At 38.9% G+C, this 18954-nt stretch overlaps 1 pseudogene; it reads right to left on the bottom strand.

Annotated features, from left to right (window-relative positions):
• The window catches only part of LOC127658968 (STE20/SPS1-related proline-alanine-rich protein kinase-like), an 88893-nt pseudogene that overhangs the window by 51440 nt on the left and 18499 nt on the right, over positions 1-18954 (bottom strand).

Genomic DNA, 18954 nt, shown 5'->3' with positions numbered 1-18954 from the left:
ACCATTGGCATATAACGCAACTAGGGGGACTGAAGTCAACTGATCTTTATTGATGCACCGAAATGAAAATTCTTGGCCGTGAAGTGAAAATTATTATTTTAAATTAGACTTTGTTTGGGATAATCGAACAAATTCTATATGTGATTATTAGGGATGCATCAAATCTTTTTCTTTAGCTACACATTTCAGCATTTAATGCACGAGTCAAATGGACTTCTTTAATGGTGGTTTCATGCTTCCTTTATGTCATATTGGAGCTTGACAGTAACGACCATAACACACAATAACACGCAACACCTGAGCACTAGAAAATGCTCTTTATTTAATGCGCTAATTACCAAGAGAGTGATCAATTCACTTGGGCATGTGGACTTTAATGTGCAATGTAAACAACGATTTTTTTCCATGTGAGTGTTTCGGTTACTGGACTTTTACAGTTTCTGTTTAAATGGCTGAGATTTTCAGCCTTTTTTTCTATCATTTATGCCATTTCTTGACAGCCTTAATCCATAACACATTCATCTGCCTGCCCTGTCCTAACACAAAGACACTTTATCTTCCAGTAAATCTACTTACTCCAATTAAAATAGCGTTAGAAAGACATGAGGTTTGATAATGACAAACACATAAATACACATGGACAACTAGAGCCTAGAAGCACTATGTAAGCATTCTGCGAGCGAGATAACATGTACACTTCTCCCAGCATCCCGTTCTCTCTCAGAACACAAAGGCGGACCGTGTTGTGTTACCCCTGCTCTGGATCCTTCAAACATAATACATGAATAAACAAAGCACAAAAAATACACATGACAAACTACACCTGCAAGCTGTGTGCTTATGAATTTCATGAGGGCCAGTGGCACTGAGCTATCTCTCACACACACACACACACACACACACACACACACACACACACACACACACTGTAATTTAGGGGCATTATGCAAGCTCAAATGGCCAGTAGTAAATTGCTCTCTTACTACCAATTTTAATGTGAAATACAACGATGTGAAGCAGACATTCAATTACACAAAACAATATAATTAAAGCACTGAAGGAGAAAAACATATCAATACAGTTAGAAAGAAGAAAAAGAAAATAATTGGCACTGAAATCCATGTTTTACTCTTTTGCTTTCATTTCCCCATCATCTCTTTATTGACTTGACCATCTTTACAGTATTTTCCGTGTTGTTAATTTTCTGTACTATAAGAGATTTGTACTATAATACACTTTGACAACATTGTAAATGTAGCAAACAATCATGAGCATCATTGACAAAAAAAAAAGAAACATTGAGGAATAATGATGTTTTGTACATTTGCATCTTTAATACAGTAAGGCTCAGTGTGTTATACATTAGTGCATGCATGAGGTATCATGGACTAACAATGAGCAACATGTTTTTTATATTATTTGTTAATCTCGCTTGGTGTTCATTTATGAAAATCACTGATTCTTGAGATAAGGGACAAAAGTCATCTTTATTTTAAAAATCATGAAATTCATAACAATAAAATACTGAAAGTTCAATCTAAAGGAAATGTGTATACTCAGGGCATTTTTACTTATTTGTATCAATGAAATTATTTTAAAATATGTCATGCATGCTGTATACTTGGACGCTCAGCAAGAAGACACAATGCTAAACTGCCAAACAAAGTGTTTAAAAATGCAACAAATTCATAAATATAAATATCAAATGAAAGGTAGAGATCTGTAAGATATCAAACAGTACATTAAGAAAAATGTATATGATATTTTCCTTTAAAAAAACTAAGTTTTGTCCTCACTTTGCATCAGATTTATTTTTTATTCCTGAATAAATCAGAAAATGTCCTGGTCAGCTTTAACTCTGAGGACCCCTTTCCCACTTTCTGCTCATGGTGGATGCAACAGTAGGACACGTGGTCTGGTACGTTTGATATTTGTCATATTTTAATTAAATGTGGTCACAGCTTCAACTTGTCAACTCCGTTATTCTCATTATTATAATTTCTGTTAAAATTGTGGGATCAATTTTGGCATTTTAGTTTAGTTTATAGGCATCTTCAACTGAGGGGGGAAAAAATGGCTCCAGTGTACAACACATGGTTAAGATGGTAAAACATTAAATTTTGTCAACTCTTCAAATTAAAGTAGTATTAAAAAAAATAAAAGTTAAAATTAAAAGTATTGTCCATTGTTAGTTCAGGTTAACTAACATTGTGCTTACTAATGTTAACAAATGCAACCTTTTTGTAAAGTGTTACCCTTTAATTCAGAGCAGGCACGTCACACAATCTCTGCTAAAGATTACTCATATAATAGTGTTTTCTGCCATGAGAGTGAAGTAACCTGTTCGCAGAAGAAAATTGCTGCAAGAAACTTCAGGCACTGAGAAACAACCCAAACAGCTCATGTGCCCTCTAGTGGTCAAAAGCTACAACTACAAACTACAACTATAAATAGATAACCTTGTTGCCAGACAATTCAGATGTTCAAAATACAGACATAGGTTCTACTTTCTATGCAATAAAAAACTCAGGGCTAAGACGCAGGGCTATTTACATCTTGTTTTTTCTTTCCAGCAGTCAAGCATTGTAACCAATCGCAAACATGTTTATTGAGCAAATAAGTCTATTAGAAAAGTTGTGATAAAACAAGTACGCACCCATAATGATATAACAATATATAACAGCAATTAAGCAATTAAGAAACCGTTCATGTGACATGTGTCTGCCAAAACTAAGTGTTTAAATGTAAATTCTTTCAAATCGAAGTTAATAATCGAGACTAAAATATCAAAGGAAATAATCGACAGTTATGATTTTTATGTTTACCGTGCAGCCCTACTTTAAAATCTTTAATGCAAGAAGTCAACACAGTAAAAAAAAAAAATCGAATCATTTTAATTTTGTCCAATATTACAGTCAAAATATTTATGAGCATATAATTTTTACATTAAATGACACGTTGCAATCCTTCTGACTGATGACACAAACGAATCGTTGAATGAAGAGTTTGAACTGATTCACTAAGTTTAACCTTACACACTCGAAACATTTCTTGCTGCTGATGCACTTTTACTAAATATACCAATTATAATTCCTTGTGTGGTGAAAAAACGTATAATATAAAACTCTGATTTTGAACTTAATTGTCAAATAGAACGCACATAAAAATAAATGTGATTTTTACAATGTTGCTTAAATTGACATTGTAAGCTAAATCTTTGTGAATATTTAATGAATATTCAATACCAAAACAATTTGTTTTAATACTTTCAAGATTGACACATTTCAAATTCATAAACAAATTGCTTTAAATGCAATGGGGGAACAAACACAGACGTTTTAGATTAATAATTTAAAAAAAACTCAAAATACACTCAATTAAATTTAATGGAATTTTTGTTATGAAATTGATATGTGCAAATCTTAATATATAATAATATATCATATAAATACATAATAAATAAATAATATTTTTTGAGTTTACAATGAGGATAGGGCTGCACATTTAAAATGGACAATTATTTCCCGTCATACTGTAATTGCAATTCATTTCAATTAGTACAATTTCCTTTAAAATACTTATTTTGGGTGGACCAACAGTGTCCCGTAGTTTTATGTAAACTATACATCCAAAAACAAGCAGAGAACTGCTTCTGATTTACTTTTTGGGTGTTTTATCAGTAAATGGTCAACTTCACATTGGCCTTCATAAAAGCGAAACAAAGCTCTACTAGTGGACGTCAGCGTCGAAATGGTCAAAATACTGATTCTTCCACAGTGTACAGAACTGCAGCTGCACTAATATTCAAGTCTTGTGAAAGGTATCTCAGTGTGGAGGAGAGAAAGAGAAACAGAGAGAGACAAACGGAAAGAAAGAGAATGACAAAGACTGAGTGAAGCAGACAGCTAGAGAGAGAGGCCAGAGAAAGAAAGAGAAAGAGAAAGAGAGAAAGCAGAGAGTGAGAGAGTGAGGTGAGGAAGAGAAATGGTGTTTGTCAATGTTGTTCAGGTCAGAGAGTCTTTAGATGACAGTCTCTCGCCACAGGCTACGGATATGCTGACTGGATACATAATGTGTGTGAGAGCACACAAACACTACAGCAATGAAGACACACACACACACACACACACACCGGGTGACAGAGAGGACAAACACACACTGACACATATTCATCACAATATTCAGTTTCATTATTAAAACTGTAAAAACTTTCTGATTTTGTCAGACAAACTGCAAGTTGATCAAAGTGATCAACTCTTGAAGGTAGAACTTCAAGTCTGATCACTGAGGAAGCCATTTGTGGCAGAATAATTCTTCTCCAACAGTCATGAACATCTGGTAAAGTCATTGAAAGGTCCTGAAAATGCATTAGTGCAACTGTAGGTTAAGCACTATTCAATTTGTATTATTGTTGCATTTGCTATCTGAGCATGCCAATTGGAGAAGCAATGTGTTTGGAGGCAATACCCATAATTCCTTGTGCTTAAATGTATTTATGCTTGTTATGGGAAAAGCATGGCAACATATGAGGACATGCAACTAATTGTTGTTTAGAAATAATAAACGGCTTTTGCTTTTAGTGTTTTCAATGATGTCTCACTATAAAAAGTTGTGTAGTTTTTGTAGTCACCATCAGGGTGATTAGTGTTCGCTTTCTTCGGTTTAAAGTTGTCTTAACACTCCTACGCTGCTTTTTAAGGTAGCCCAACAAAGTGGCCTTCTGGTGAGGCTGACACATGGCCTTTGTTGGAAATGGAAGTCTTCTTAAAGAAATATTCCGGGATCAATGCAAGAGAAGTTCTATCGACAGCATTTGTGGGATGTTGTTGATTACCACAAAAATGTATTTCAACTCGTCCCTCGTTTTTTTTAAAAAGCAAAATCGAGGTTACAGTGAGTCACTTACAATGGAAGCGAATGGGGCCAACATTTGGAGGGTTTAAAGGCAGAAATGTGAAGCTTATAATTTTATAAATTCTTCTGTTAAAACTTGTGAATTATTTGAGCTGTAAAGTTGTTTAAATTGTCATTTTTATGGTCGCTTTATGGTTTACAGTATTAAGTCGTCATGGTAAAAAAGTTGTAAAATTGGACAACTTTACACAGAAAAGATTAGTACGTGATTTTATCACACATATTGTTTAAGTTTTGTGGCTATGCTTTTGAAACAGTATTTTAATGTTTACGGATTGGCCCCATTGAAAGTGTCTCATTGTAACTTTGATTTAGCTTTTTTAAAGAAAAGGAGGGACGAGTCAAAATGATTTTTGTGTTAATCAAAATTATGACACAAATGCTGTTGATTAAGCTTAACTTATACTGAACCCGGAATATTCCTTTAAGAAAGAATATCTTGTTCCAAACACTCAATATTCTGAACCAGGAAAACACTGTATTTGCTCAGCTAAAGTCAAAAATGCAAGTTTGTTGAACTTGTGTATACACGTAAACATCACTGTTATTGCTGAGTTTTTTGGACTTAATTTAACAAATGTGACCATAAGTTGAGAAAACTTAAAAAGCTCTGAAGCTGGTTGCCTTCATTTTTTAAGTTTTCTCAACTTCTGATTTTTTTTTTTCTGATCAGTGAGAAAACAGCAAAAGAGAAACGGAAAAAGGCCCTACATAGTAGCCCTACACAGTGTCAAATCCAAATGTGTAATTTGTGACTTTTTTTGAAAGGTTGCGTTCATCCAAAACTGAAAGATCTGTCGTCATTTACTCCTTTTGTATTTGCAGAAGAAAGAAAGTCCTATGGGTTTGGAACAACATGAGAGTGAATAAATGATGACATAATTTAAATTATAAGTTGACCTATCCTTATAAATCCAAAATATACTTTACACAATTATAGCTATACAGGCTCAATTTCACACCTTGTTGTGTTCTGCAAGTAAGTGTTGCATTCTCAATGTTGCCACAAGAGGCGCTATAGCAGACCAGAATCTTGCTGAGCAAATAAGGTGACTTACAGATTTGACAAAGTTGAGAAAATGCAAATGAGCAATGGCGCAACACAGCAACTACCAATGGGGATGTAGACCGTCAATACTTTTACATGCACTTTGAAACAATTATTTGTTTTTGTTATTTATATGTCAGTTTAATGCTGTAGTCTGATTGAAATTACTCTGATTTTTGCAGTGGACTCTGAAGTCGCACTAATACACCTACAAAATATGACTGCAGCTTGGCTTCGTCCAGCATGTATACAAGTTAACTGGATCATATGCACGCACCGAAAGACACGTGACGTGTATTTAGCCTGAAGTATCTGACGTCTTTTTTTCAAATATTCGATTACTCATTATTTAATGTTTACTTTAACAAAAATCCACTGTAGTTCTGTTATAACTGCGCATGTAAACGTTCTGATACAGTTGAATACAGCAGTCGCATACACATCTAAAAGCAACCAACAACACAGAGACTCCAGTGATTAAATCACTGTTATTGTTAAAAACCCCTTTAAGTCATTGCAATGCACATCCAGTGTAGACACCGTGTCATTTGATAACATTTGGCAAGCTAAGGGCTTCATAATCACTGTACAATCACCTCGAACAATTCCAATTATCCGACTGGGGTGCTACAAATGATATTTTAGATCCATAATTAAAACCACACTTCCCAGAGGATCTCTTTCCAGAATATTACACCACAGACAACTGCAACTGTTGTCAACTCTAACAAGTAATAATGGGCTCTATTCCACCCCTACAACAGACTGTATGTCTTTGTTTCTCTCGCCCTCCCTTCCTGTTAATACTGTACTTCATTGAGAAGAGTATATTACTGAAAGCATGACTGGTTTTCCCCGAGCTCCCCGGACAACTAAAACACTATCACACATCAACAAAAGCGATTCTAAACAGATCTGCTGTCGTGATTATTTCACTTTCTTAAAGGGACAGTGCACCCAAATCTGTCACTGTTTTATCATCCTTTTTGTCATTCCAAGCCTGCAATACTCCTATCTTCAATGGGACACAAAAGGTGAATTTTTGGAAGAATGTTCTGGACGTTCTTTTCCATATAATAAAAGTGAATGAGGACTGGGAATTTTTTTTTTATTATAATCTCCATAAAAGTCAATATGACTGTATATCAATACAAAACACTTTTTTTTGATGCACGCATGTCATTTCACTTAAAAAACACCAATTCAAACATACTGCAAGGAAGTGTGTGTGTGTGTGTGTGTGTGTGTGTGTGTGTGTGTGTGTGTGTGGGCAGGTTTATGTGGTTTACGAGAACCTTTTTTAGGTTACAAACTGGTAATTACAAGGGTACTATGCTATAAATGTGGTTAATGAGGACATTTGTAGTGTTCCCATAATTAAAATCGCTTAAAAAATATACTAAATTATGTTTTATTGAAAATGTACAAATTTAGAAAGTTGTTTGTGAGGGTACAGTATAAAAATCATTATGTCTATGGAGAGTCCTCATAATGATAGCTGCACCAACATGTGTGTGTGTGTGTGTGTGTGTGTGTGTGTGTGTGTGTGTGTGTGTGTGTGTGTGTGTGTGTTCTTCTGAACAAGAGAATGAAGGCAGCGTGGGAGCGTGGCGGTGAGGTGTGGGAAACTGTGAGCCCCAGGTTACTTTGGGTTCGCCTTCCCATCAACCAGAGGCGAGGAGTGGTGGTCGTGGTTATTTATGCCCCCACCGAAGACGAACATCCGTGGAGGGATGCGGGAAAGACCGATGAGTCAGATGCCTTCTATGACCTCCTGTCACAGGTGTTGGCTAAAGTGGCCCCTCGGGATAGAATCATCATGTTGGGTGATTTTAATGCCCGAGTTGGTCATGATGCTAGCACCTGGTCAGGAGTGATTGGAAAACATGGGCCTGATCAGCTCAATAACAACGGCAGGAGGCTGCTAGATTTTTGTGCAGCCCATGGGCTTGTAATTACCAACACACTGTTCCGTCATCGGCGCATCCACACAACATCATGGATGCATGCCGGGTCCAAGCAAGAACATCTGCTGGACTACATAGTGACGGAACAGCGGATGCGGGCCCATGTCCTTGACTCCAGGACCTACCGTGGAGCTGATCTGCCTACTGACCATCGACTTGTCATCTGTAAGATGCGCCTGCCATTCTTCCACTCCGGTGGTGGGTGTAAACCCAGGGCCCCTTTCAAACCCATAGTGGCCTGGTCTAGGCTAGCTGATGAAAGTTGCAAGCGAGAATTTCAGCATCGCTTGCAGCTGGAGTTGGCATCGTCCCCCACTCCTCTGGATGTCGAGGGAAATGGGCGAGGTTTAGGGCTGTGGCTCATGTAACTGCAATGGCAGTTTTGGGCACACGGTCCAGACCTCCTCAGAAACCCTGGCTGACAGAGGAGGTGTTCAGGCTGGCTGAGAAAAGCGACAGGCCCACTCTCATCGTCTACAGCATCCCACGTCAGAGAATGAGGAGGATTACCGCAGCCTTCGCCGGAGGTTCGGAGAGCCGTGAGGCGCTGCAAGGATGGTTGGTGGTCGCGGGTTGCTGAGGAGATGGAGTCTGCCTCAGTGGCCCACGATCACAAATCGCTCTTTAATTCTATCAAAAAGTTACTTGCAGCGCACACCTATTACCATCATTAGGGGAAAGAATGGTGATCCAATCTCCGACCCCCAGAAACAGGTTTACAGATTTGCTGAGCATTTCTGTGAGGTCCTGGGGAGGGAAGTCCCTGAGCCTGGAAAACATTGTGGGACAAAGTGGGGATGACCCTGCTGGGGCTCGTGGTGCCACAAATATTGAAGGAAGAAGTCACTCCTTGTGGGTGGCTGGCTGAGGTACCATCTTTAGAGGAAGTACTGAAGGCGATCCAGAGCCTGAGGCCAGGAAAGGCACCGGGCAGAGATGATCTCCCCAGTGAAATGCTGAGGGAGGGTGGTGTTTGTGCACAGACTGCCCTACATGACATCATAACAACAGTCTGGACCACTGGGCGGGTTCCGCAGGATTGGAAGGATGCCCTGGTGGTCCCTCTCTTTAAAAAGGGGGACCGCTCAGATTGTAATAACTATAGGGGCATCTCACTCCTCAGTGTGCCAGGAAAGGTCCTGGCAAGGATTATTCAACATCGCCTTGCCAGGCATGCTGAGGAGATAATTGCGGAGCCCCAGTGTGGTTTCAGGAAGGGGCGGTCTTGCACAGATGCCATATTCTCTGTCCGTCTGCTACAGCAGAGGTGTAGGGAATTCCAGCAAGACCTACATCTCTGCTTTATTGACCTGGTCAAGGCCTATGATACCATCAGTAGGCCTGGGCTCTGGGTTGTTCTTCATGCTTTCGGAATCCCAGACCCGCTGCTCGCGATCATTAAGGACCTTCATGATGGAGAGCGGGCCCAGGTAAAACTACGTGATCGGGAGTCGGAGCCATTCCCTGTTCACCTTGGAGTGCGACAGGGATGTCCTCTGGCCCCCACATTATTTAATATCTATTTTGACCATGTGGTTCGTGAAGCCTTCGATGGCTGTACTGGAGGAATTTCCATCTGGTACAGATATAATGGGAGGTTGATCGATGCCCGGGTGCGGTCAAGGGATGGCTCCCTATTGGTCAACCACATTATGTATGCTGATGATCTGGTGATTGCTGCTCACTCAGAGGAGGAGTTGGAGGCGCTGCTGATGAACCTGGAGCTTGCCACTAAGAGATGGGGCCTGACCATCAGCCCAACCAAAACTAAGCACCTTCCTGGGTATTATGTACCAACGGACACTACACCCCCACAGCTCCCAATTGGTGATGGGGCAGTTGTGGAGAGAGTGGAGTGTTTTCCATACCTGGGAAGTGTGCTTATGACCAGCTCCGGTTTGACAGCAGAGGTCTCACTCCGAATTAGTCGATCGGCATTATCTTTTCATCGGCTGCGTAATGCTGTGTGGAAGCTACCCGGTTTGTCGCTCCGCACAAAGCTTCAAGTATTCTCGGCCACGGTCATTCCCTCCCTTCTCTATGCTTGCGAAACGTGGACCCCCCTAATGGAACATCATCGCCGGCTAGAAACATTTAGGCTGGCCTGCCTAAGATCCATCCTGGGTTTAACCAGGCTGGATTGTGTGAGGAGCTCACAAGTCTTTGAAAGATGTGGACAAAGTCCCATCGGTGAGCTCCTCCGGCAGGCAAGGTTGCGTTGGCTGGGTCATGTAGCCCGCATGCCCGGCCATCGCATGCCTAAACAGTTATTGTTTGGCCGGATAGAGGGGCTAAGCGGAGCGGCACGGGCTGGAGAAGAGATGGAGTGATGTGGTACAGGAGGATCTGGAGCTGAGTGGACTTGCCGACGACTGGTACCAGCAGTGTCAAGATCGGCCTCTTTGGAGGAGGCTTGTGAAGGATGCTGCTGGCCAGTTGGAGGCAGTCGCCCTCCAACAACAACGGAGGGCAGAAGAGCGACGCTCACAACAATGAGCAGAGCGCAGGGTGGCTAAAGCACAGCAAGTTGGCACAGTAGGGGGCACAGGTGGTGCATCAACCAGTCATCTCAGTCATTCGACCCATGTCACCGGTTGGATCTGTCCCGTGACCTCCTGCCAGCGGGCGTTCGACAATTCACGTGGCCTTAACGTGCACATAGCCTGGCACAAGCGTCGTGGTGACGTCACCGCCACTTATTGGCAAATGGCGGTTGTTTGTTTGTTTGTTTGTGTGTGTGAGCGTGTATTTATCACTTTGTGGGGACCAAATGTCCCCATAAGGATAGTAAAACCCGAAATTTTTGACCTTGTGGGGACATTTTGTCGGTCCCCACAAACAGCTTATAAATCATACTAAATTATGTTTTTTGAAAATGTAAAAATGCAGAATGTTTTCTGTGAGGGTTAGGTTTAGGGGTAGGGTTAGGTTTAGGGGATAGAATATAAAGTTTTTACAGTATAAAAACCATTATGTCTATGGAAAGTCCCCATAAAACATGGAAACACTACGTGTGTGTGTGTGTGTGTGTGTGTGTGTGTGTGTGTGTGTGTGTGTGTGTGTGTGTGTGCGTGCATGCGTGCAGGGATGGACAATACAACTCCATTAAAAAATATGGTTCAATATTTTTCATTGATGATATTTCATAAAATTATAATTTACAGCGTGAAACATACAGTAAACATAAAGTCTAGTGCTGTACCCGAATGAATTTTTCATATGACAATCATAGGCCGACACATTATTTATTTTTATGTTTTGTTTATTGGAACATTTTGGGGATTTTATGAATACAAAAATAAATAATTGACCAAAATATGTTTAGTAACATTTGTTTGAATTTGTTTAGTATGTTTAGAATGATTATTATTATTATTAATGTGTACAGGATGACCAATTATTGGATTGCATTTATATTAAATATTTAAGAAGTCGTTAAAAAGTCTGTGTTAGCAGAAAATGCAATAAAAATTGCATTTCTTATTTCAAATTATTTCTTCCTCAAAAGTAAGAATCATTAAAAGAATCCGAATCGCTAAGAAATCAGAATCTTTAAGAGAAAACAGAATTGTTAAATTCCTTAATATTCCCAATCCCATCTAAAATGCAATATCTAAAACATTTTATATATATATATATATATATAAAAACCTACATTAAAAGTTATTTTAATTTAAAATAATGCATGATATCCACACAGTTTTTCACTAAATAAACACAAGGAAGAATTATATTTAATATTTTTCACTTATATGCACCAATATAACAACACATAGCAACAAATGGCAATGTTTTGCGACATAGCATTTTTCACTTAATCAAATCACTGAATTGAGTTTTGAATTGATTCATGTAAATGGACAGTTTGAACTGATTCATGACAAACACTTTTATACATTATAGAACACTCTGATTCTCGCATCAAAATCATTGCAATCTTCACAGTGCAGCGTATTGTACAGTATTTAGCCCTACAAGTCAATATACTCATATTTCTCTAGTTCTGCCAGTACTTAAACAGCTATATTCTACTATGCAATATTGGAAACCCCTTTAGTCATACAAAGCCCCCAGCATGTCAGCCCATCTGAAGAGGCGTGTGCATACGTGTGTGTGTGTGTGTAGGGGTGGGGGTTTCTGATAGCCTTCTCTCTCTATCCTGGCCGGGAGCACTCCTGTACAGCAGCCTGACATGCAAATGGCTATTTAAATGCAGTACACTGTTGCCTAAGCTCCCATTACTCTTCGTAACCCATCAGAGCACAGAGACATTCGGTGTCTTCTAAAGGCACGAACCGACACAATGCATTCAGTCTGCATGAGTGACTTCTGCACTGCTCACTTTGTACAAAAGCATACTATACTTCACAAGTAAAGAGCAGAAGGACAGTCCAGGATTCCCACAGATGAATTTGTAAGTCATGATTACTTTTATGATTTATGACTTTATGGTTTAGTATACAGAGACAACTCTTAAGTAATCCATTTATAGGTTGATTACCCCAAAAATTGCAAACATTGTCTCTTTAGTGCTATCAAAACATCGCTGTTCCGTGAACGTTTCAAACCTTGAGATACATTTCCAAATAGTATATTTCCAGGTTTTCTATGGCAACATCAGAAGGTTCTAAAAGATCAGGGTAACTAAAAGTGTCACACAATTGTACATTTCTCTGGGACAAAAACAGCATCTAGCAGAGACTAAAAAGCTAGCACTCTCGGGAGACGTTCTGATAGTCCTAATGAAAAAGGCTCTTCAAGTAAAAGGTTAAAAGTGCATTTAGTATCTGAGTGGACGAATGAAACGCTCGATAAGTGTTAAGGGTCGATGTCCTGCAGTGACACACAATACAGATGGAGATCCCTCAATCAAATGCAGCCACACAGATTCATCAGTACAGAAAGCACTCGACTGAACATGAAAGCAGAGAGAGTCATTTGGCATCAGTAAAAGTAGGCTACGTGAATGCAAGAGCAGACCTGAATTGTGGGTATTATTATGCATATTTTCAATCATTCCCGACAATTTTTTATTCATAGTGTAGAAAATTCCTACCCGTAATTATTCACAATAATATATAGGAGAAAACTGGTAAATGAGTATACAGAGAAGAGAATTTAGCCTTTCAATCAGACTGTATTTCCACTGTACTGCACCTTTATTTCTGTCAAAAAACAAGTATTTTTGTCTTGTTTTCCATTGAAAATATCAAGACCTTAAAAACAAACAAAACATTACTGGTGAAACAAAAGCGTGTAAGATATTAAGACTCATTATCCAAGAAAATATTCTGAATTACATTTTATTAGACATACTTAAAAACAAGTAAAAACCCTTTACTGAGGGGGTAAGAAAAATAAACTTAATTCCAGATATCTTATCTTGAGTCTTTCTTCAACTTCAACCAATTTCATGTCCCAGGGGTGTAATATAAAAATATGGAAATTAATTTTAAAAATACAAATTATTACATGTTTTTATCTACTGTAGGATAGACTAAGCAAAGAGTGAATAAACTAATAATTTCAATATTTATTGTGTGGAAATGATTACTGTTATTTTTCAACAGTTCATCATTTTCAATACACTAAACAGTTTTGCCCCTAATAAAGTTTGTAAAGTTAGTGTTCAACTCGTCCATCATTTCTTTAAAAAAATAAAGCAAAAATCGTGGTTACAGTGAGGCACTTACAATGGATGTTTTTGGAGGGTTTAAAGGCAGAAATGTGAATCTTTTAATTTTATAAAAGCACTAACATTAATTCTTCTGTTAAAATGCATGTATTATTTGAGCTGTGAAGTTGTTTAAATCATTATTTTTACAGTCATTTTAGGCTTTTAGCGTTTGTCAACATTACATCGTCATGGCAACAAGTTGTAAAATTGGCTATAACTTTACACAAAAAAGGTTATTAAGTGATTTTATCACACTAAAATCATGTTTGCATGCATATCGTTTATGCCTTGCGGCTATACTTTGGAAAAACGTTCATAAATTGGCCCCCATTCACTTCCATTGTAAGTGCCTCACTGTAACCCAGATTTCTTTAAAGAAATGGAGAGAAAAGTGACATTTATTTTTGTGGTAATCATATTATGCCACAAATGCAGTCGATTGAGCTTTACTTGTATTGAACCCGGAACATTCCCTTAACCTTTAATTCCTTAAGTAAACAAAAGTGTCAGTGAAGAGCATGATTGAGATGAAATATGAGACAAGTGATGTTTAAAGAAAACTATAAAAAAAATTTCAAGGTCAAAATCACTTGTGAGCAGAATATTTCTATTGCACGTCACTATCAATAAAGCTGTATTCATGCCAAATGACACAAAAAGTGTGAAAATTGTATTTAATTTTAAGTATTTATTAGACATTAAATGTTAGCTATGAAATTAGCCTTAGCAAGACAAAAAAGTAAAACATTTTATTCCAAAAGTCAATACCAGCACAATCATTTCCATTCTATTAAACACAATGCAGAAGTTGAGATATGCTGTAAATGACATTGTGGGGGAAATCTTTTTAATATAACCGAAGTAGATCTGCACACATTGTTCTTTTTTATTGATTGAAAACAACGGCAACGTTTCGATCGAACTGATCTTAGCCGAAGAGTAGTTTTATGGAAATGTTGCTGTTGTTTTTAATCAATCAAAGGGAACAATATAACAGTGTGTGGATCCTTCTTCAGTTTTATTTGAATGCTTTGTCTTTGTTGATGTCTTTGTGAGACAAAAGGCATCTAAGGGGGGAATGCCTCCCCATTTTAAGAAATAAAGTTCAGGTCCATACAAGAGAGAGCTAGAGTGCATTTGAGAGCGTGAGAGAGAAAAAACATAAAAGCATGAGAAAGAATGAGGCAGCATTACCTTCTTGGCTCTTTGGCTTATGTTTGGTCCATTACTATGCAGTTTCTCAATCAAGTATTCTCGATTCTACAACACAGAGGCAGGAGGGAAAGAATACATCAAATGTATCAATGAAAAACTGCTGTGAAGCCGCAGCAAAAGCATTTGAAGGAGAGAGGGAGAATATACAGTCATACCTTTGCCTTTTGAAAAAATTTACATTTCAAAAGCTCTGCAGCAGTGGGCCTGTGGAGATAAAAAAAAGAAAAGAAAAGAAAAAAGCTGAGTTAGAGGAGTAAACGCTGACATTTTCAAGACACTTCACATACTTTAGGAGACCGAGACAATGTGATGTCCAATATATTGACTTGATGAGACTGCTAATATAGACAGCAGCAGTTTAGTGTCTCTGCATGGCAACTGGTCATCTGCATATATTTGTTCCTAAACAAACTTGCTTCCGTGATTTTGTCTGCATGCCATTTCTGTTACTGTGATTTTATTTTTAGAGTATTGGTTCTTTACTGATAGGTCACCGTTCTGTTCTGATTGGGTCATGGACAACACTGAAAAACAATGCTTAATTTAAATTATATAATTTAACTAACAATACAATTGTGCACAGTTAGGATAGCAAAATAAAAAGGGTGACCTTTTAAAAGGGATAAGAAAACATTAATGAAAAAACATGAAAAAAAAAATCAATATTGTTGGGCATATGCCAATCACAGAAATGTTTGGGTGTTTCTTAAAATTCGTACACTTTTTGCATTGTGGAGTCTTGTTAAAATATTGTTTAATCTCAATTTTGTTTTTCATTTGTGTACAAGCAATGTTAAATGTCGTATGAATGTCAGATTAAAACTGACTTGAAAATGTTTTACTAAGACATCATCATTTAATTTTGGTACTTATCACATGCATTTTATGTATACATTTTACTGTTTTAGCTTTGTCCCAGACCTATATGCTTTCAATATAAAACTATGAAAATTCATTATATAAATACATATTCTTACATGTTTAGAACTATGACATTTAAGAAAGAAAAGAGCAAAATAAACTAACAATTTCAAAAAAAATTGTGTGCAATTTCTTTCTATAAATATCTATTTCTATAAATTTTTCAAAAGTTATTATTACTGTCCCATAGTTGTGCCATCATTTCCACCACACCAACAATTTCGCCCCTAATACCAAGTTAACAAAAGTGTCAGTGAAGAGATGAGAAGGAATTGTGTTATTGAAATGGGGAATTACTATTAATAATTTTTTTTGCGCAAAACAATTATTTAATATGTACACTTCCTGGATTGGGGCCTTGGCGTGGAAGAAGGGCTTGCGTGATATAGGGATCTCAAGAGCTATATCGTCAGGAGCAGTATGTTCCTGGTAGGGCCTCCCATGCCCAACAGGTTTGGGATGAAGATCCAGACTAACATAATCCAAAAAAAAACAATTTAAAATAGTAAAAGGAGAACGTTTACCCTGCCCAGAAGAAGGTCATCTACCCCTGGAGCCAGGCCTAGGGGTAGTGTTCCTAGGCGAATGCCTGGTGGCAGGGCAGCCAACATAACCCGGCCAGGCAAAGCCCGAAAAAGGAACATAGTGGGGCCATGTGGGCCGACCACCCATAAAGTCCAACACGGGGGTCAGGTGCAATTCCTTTTAGGAAGCAGGAAGGGGCGGGGTGGCTCGTGGCATCACAGATCCTTGCGGCAGAAACTGTCTCTTGGCGCATGGAATGTAACTTCACTGTGGAGAAATGAGCCAGAGCTGGTGCAGGAGGTTGAGAGATACCAACTAGATATAGTTGGGATCACCTCCACTCACAGTGTTGGCTCTGGAACAGAATTCCTCAATAAGGTTCAAAACCTCCATTGTGGAATCAGCCAGGCACAGCTGTGGCCAAAAGCTTGTTAGTGCCAGTCACGGCGGCATCCCAAGGACCCGCTGGTGGACACCGGTGGTGAGGAAGTCGTCAAGCTGAAAAAGGAGGCCTTTAGGGCTTGGTTGGCTCTGAGGACTCCTGACTCAGCAGATAGGTACTGGCAGGCAAAAAAGGAGGCAGCGGCTACGGTTGCAGGTCCAAAGTCCAGAACATGGGAGGAGTTTGGGGAGGCCATGGAAAAAGACTTTCAGTTGGCCTTAATGAGGTTCTGGATAACCATCCGGCAGCTCAGCAGGGGTCGGAGGAGCCTCGCTCAATCTGCATTCAGCAAGGGTGGAGAAACTCTGACCTCAAATGAGGACATTGTCAGGAGGTGGAAGGAACACTTTGAGGAACTCCTAAACCCAAGAGATATGCTTCCCTAACAGAGTCCATTTCCCTGGTGGAAGTCACGGAGGTAGTTGGGAAGCTGATGATATTCGCCAGGAACTGCTTAAGGTCCTGGATGTTGTGGGGCTGTCATGGCTGACACACCTCTGCAATGTTCCATGGACCTTGGGGACAGTGCCTTGGAGAAGGCCTACGACCATGTTCCCTGAGAAATTCTGTGGGAGGTGCTTTGGGAGTCTGGAGTGCCGTGGCCACTACTGCTCTGCCAAGGTTATGCCTTGTCTCCACTCCTGTTTGTGATTTTCATGGACAGGTTCTTGAGGCGCAGCTGAAGTCAGGAGGGGATTCTATGTAGGGGCTGGAAGGCACTGTCTCTGCTTTTTGCAGATAATGTTGTCGTTTTGACACCATCACATGGATGCCTCCAGCATGTGCTGGAATGGTTTGCAGCCGAGTGTGATGAAGTTGGTATGAGGATCAGCACCTCCCAATCTGAGTCCATGGTTCTCTCATGGAAAAGGATGGCATGCCCCCTTCAGGTAAGGGGAGAAAATGTACCCCAGGTGGAGGAGTTTAAGTATCTTGGGGTCACGAGTGAGGGGAGAAGGGAAAAAAAATAAGATCAAGGATACAAGTGGCTGAAATTAGTTTTCTCCGCAGGGTGGTGGGACTCACTCTCCATGACAGGGTGAGGAGTTCTGCCATTTGGGAGGAACTCAGAGTAAAGCCGCTATGCTTCCGCATTGAGAGAAGCCAGTTGAGGTGGTTCAGGCATCTGGTAAAGAGCAGGGATGGGCAGTCTGAGGATTGATTGAAAAAGGGAAAGACTGGCTATGATGTTATTACCAAATATTGACCAGAAGATATCCTCTGTTCTTAGCAGATCAGTCAGATTCTAACATGCAACATCTTACACTTGTTCATTTGGTCATTTAATTTAATTGGTCACATACACTTGGTAATTTAAGGTAAATTGAGCAAAGTGCAGTTAGTGTGCGCTAACATAAATGTACGCAGGTGAAACCCATGACTTTTCTTTGCATGATATGACATTTGTCATTAAGATTTCTATTTGATTTGCCATTACACCACCGTACAGTATGAGAGATATGTACACCGGTGCTGCCAGAACTGCTCTCCTCACATATGTAAAGGGTAACATACATTGGCATCAAAACTTTTTTTAGGAAATCTGTGACATCGTGAGAATCACCTTTTCGTTCATGCTTGTGAAAAACAAAAAAAAATGTCAAAAACTTTAAAGAAATGTGCTGTTGTTGAAAAGTATTGCGAATAGTTTGATCCATGTGTGTGTTGTGGGGCTGGTGTGGTGATGACATGTTTTGTAATAATGCACTGAAATGTTGTTTTTGTTTCCAGTATTGTTATTGATGAAATTTGGATTTTAACTAATAACTATAAGCTGTTTTATGAGGTGGGGTTGAAAATGTTGAAAATACAATCCTTGTCTGTTCAATTGTGTTTGTATGTGTTGCTAATATACAGAAAATGCAAATGAGATTAATATTAACACTTGAAAATCTTTCATTTTAATTGCATGTTTTATTAAATTTGCAAGTTATACAATAATAATTATGTTTTTATAAATATTATTAAATCTTTAAAACACATTGCATTAGTCGTGCATAGATTACCCACAATAATGAGGAAATGATTAATGGGGTGAACGTTGTGGGAGTGCATATTTATAATCTGGCCCCTTGGTAGAAAGAAGAAAAAACCTTTAAAGTTGCCCATCCCAGATGCAGAGAGATCAAATAGAGAACAAAAACGAGAAAGTGTTTGGTCATCTTGAAGTAAGGCAGTGCTCAATGAGCTGCTATTCCATAATGATCATCACACTTTACAAATCAATATGTTTGCCACTTGCAAC

Source organism: Xyrauchen texanus, chromosome 18 (genome assembly GCF_025860055.1).
Source record: "Xyrauchen texanus isolate HMW12.3.18 chromosome 18, RBS_HiC_50CHRs, whole genome shotgun sequence".
In the NCBI taxonomy this organism is placed as follows: Eukaryota; Metazoa; Chordata; class Actinopteri; order Cypriniformes; family Catostomidae; genus Xyrauchen; species Xyrauchen texanus.
Note: the sequence above shows the minus strand (reverse complement) of the source record. Positions and strands in the feature narration are given on the sequence as shown.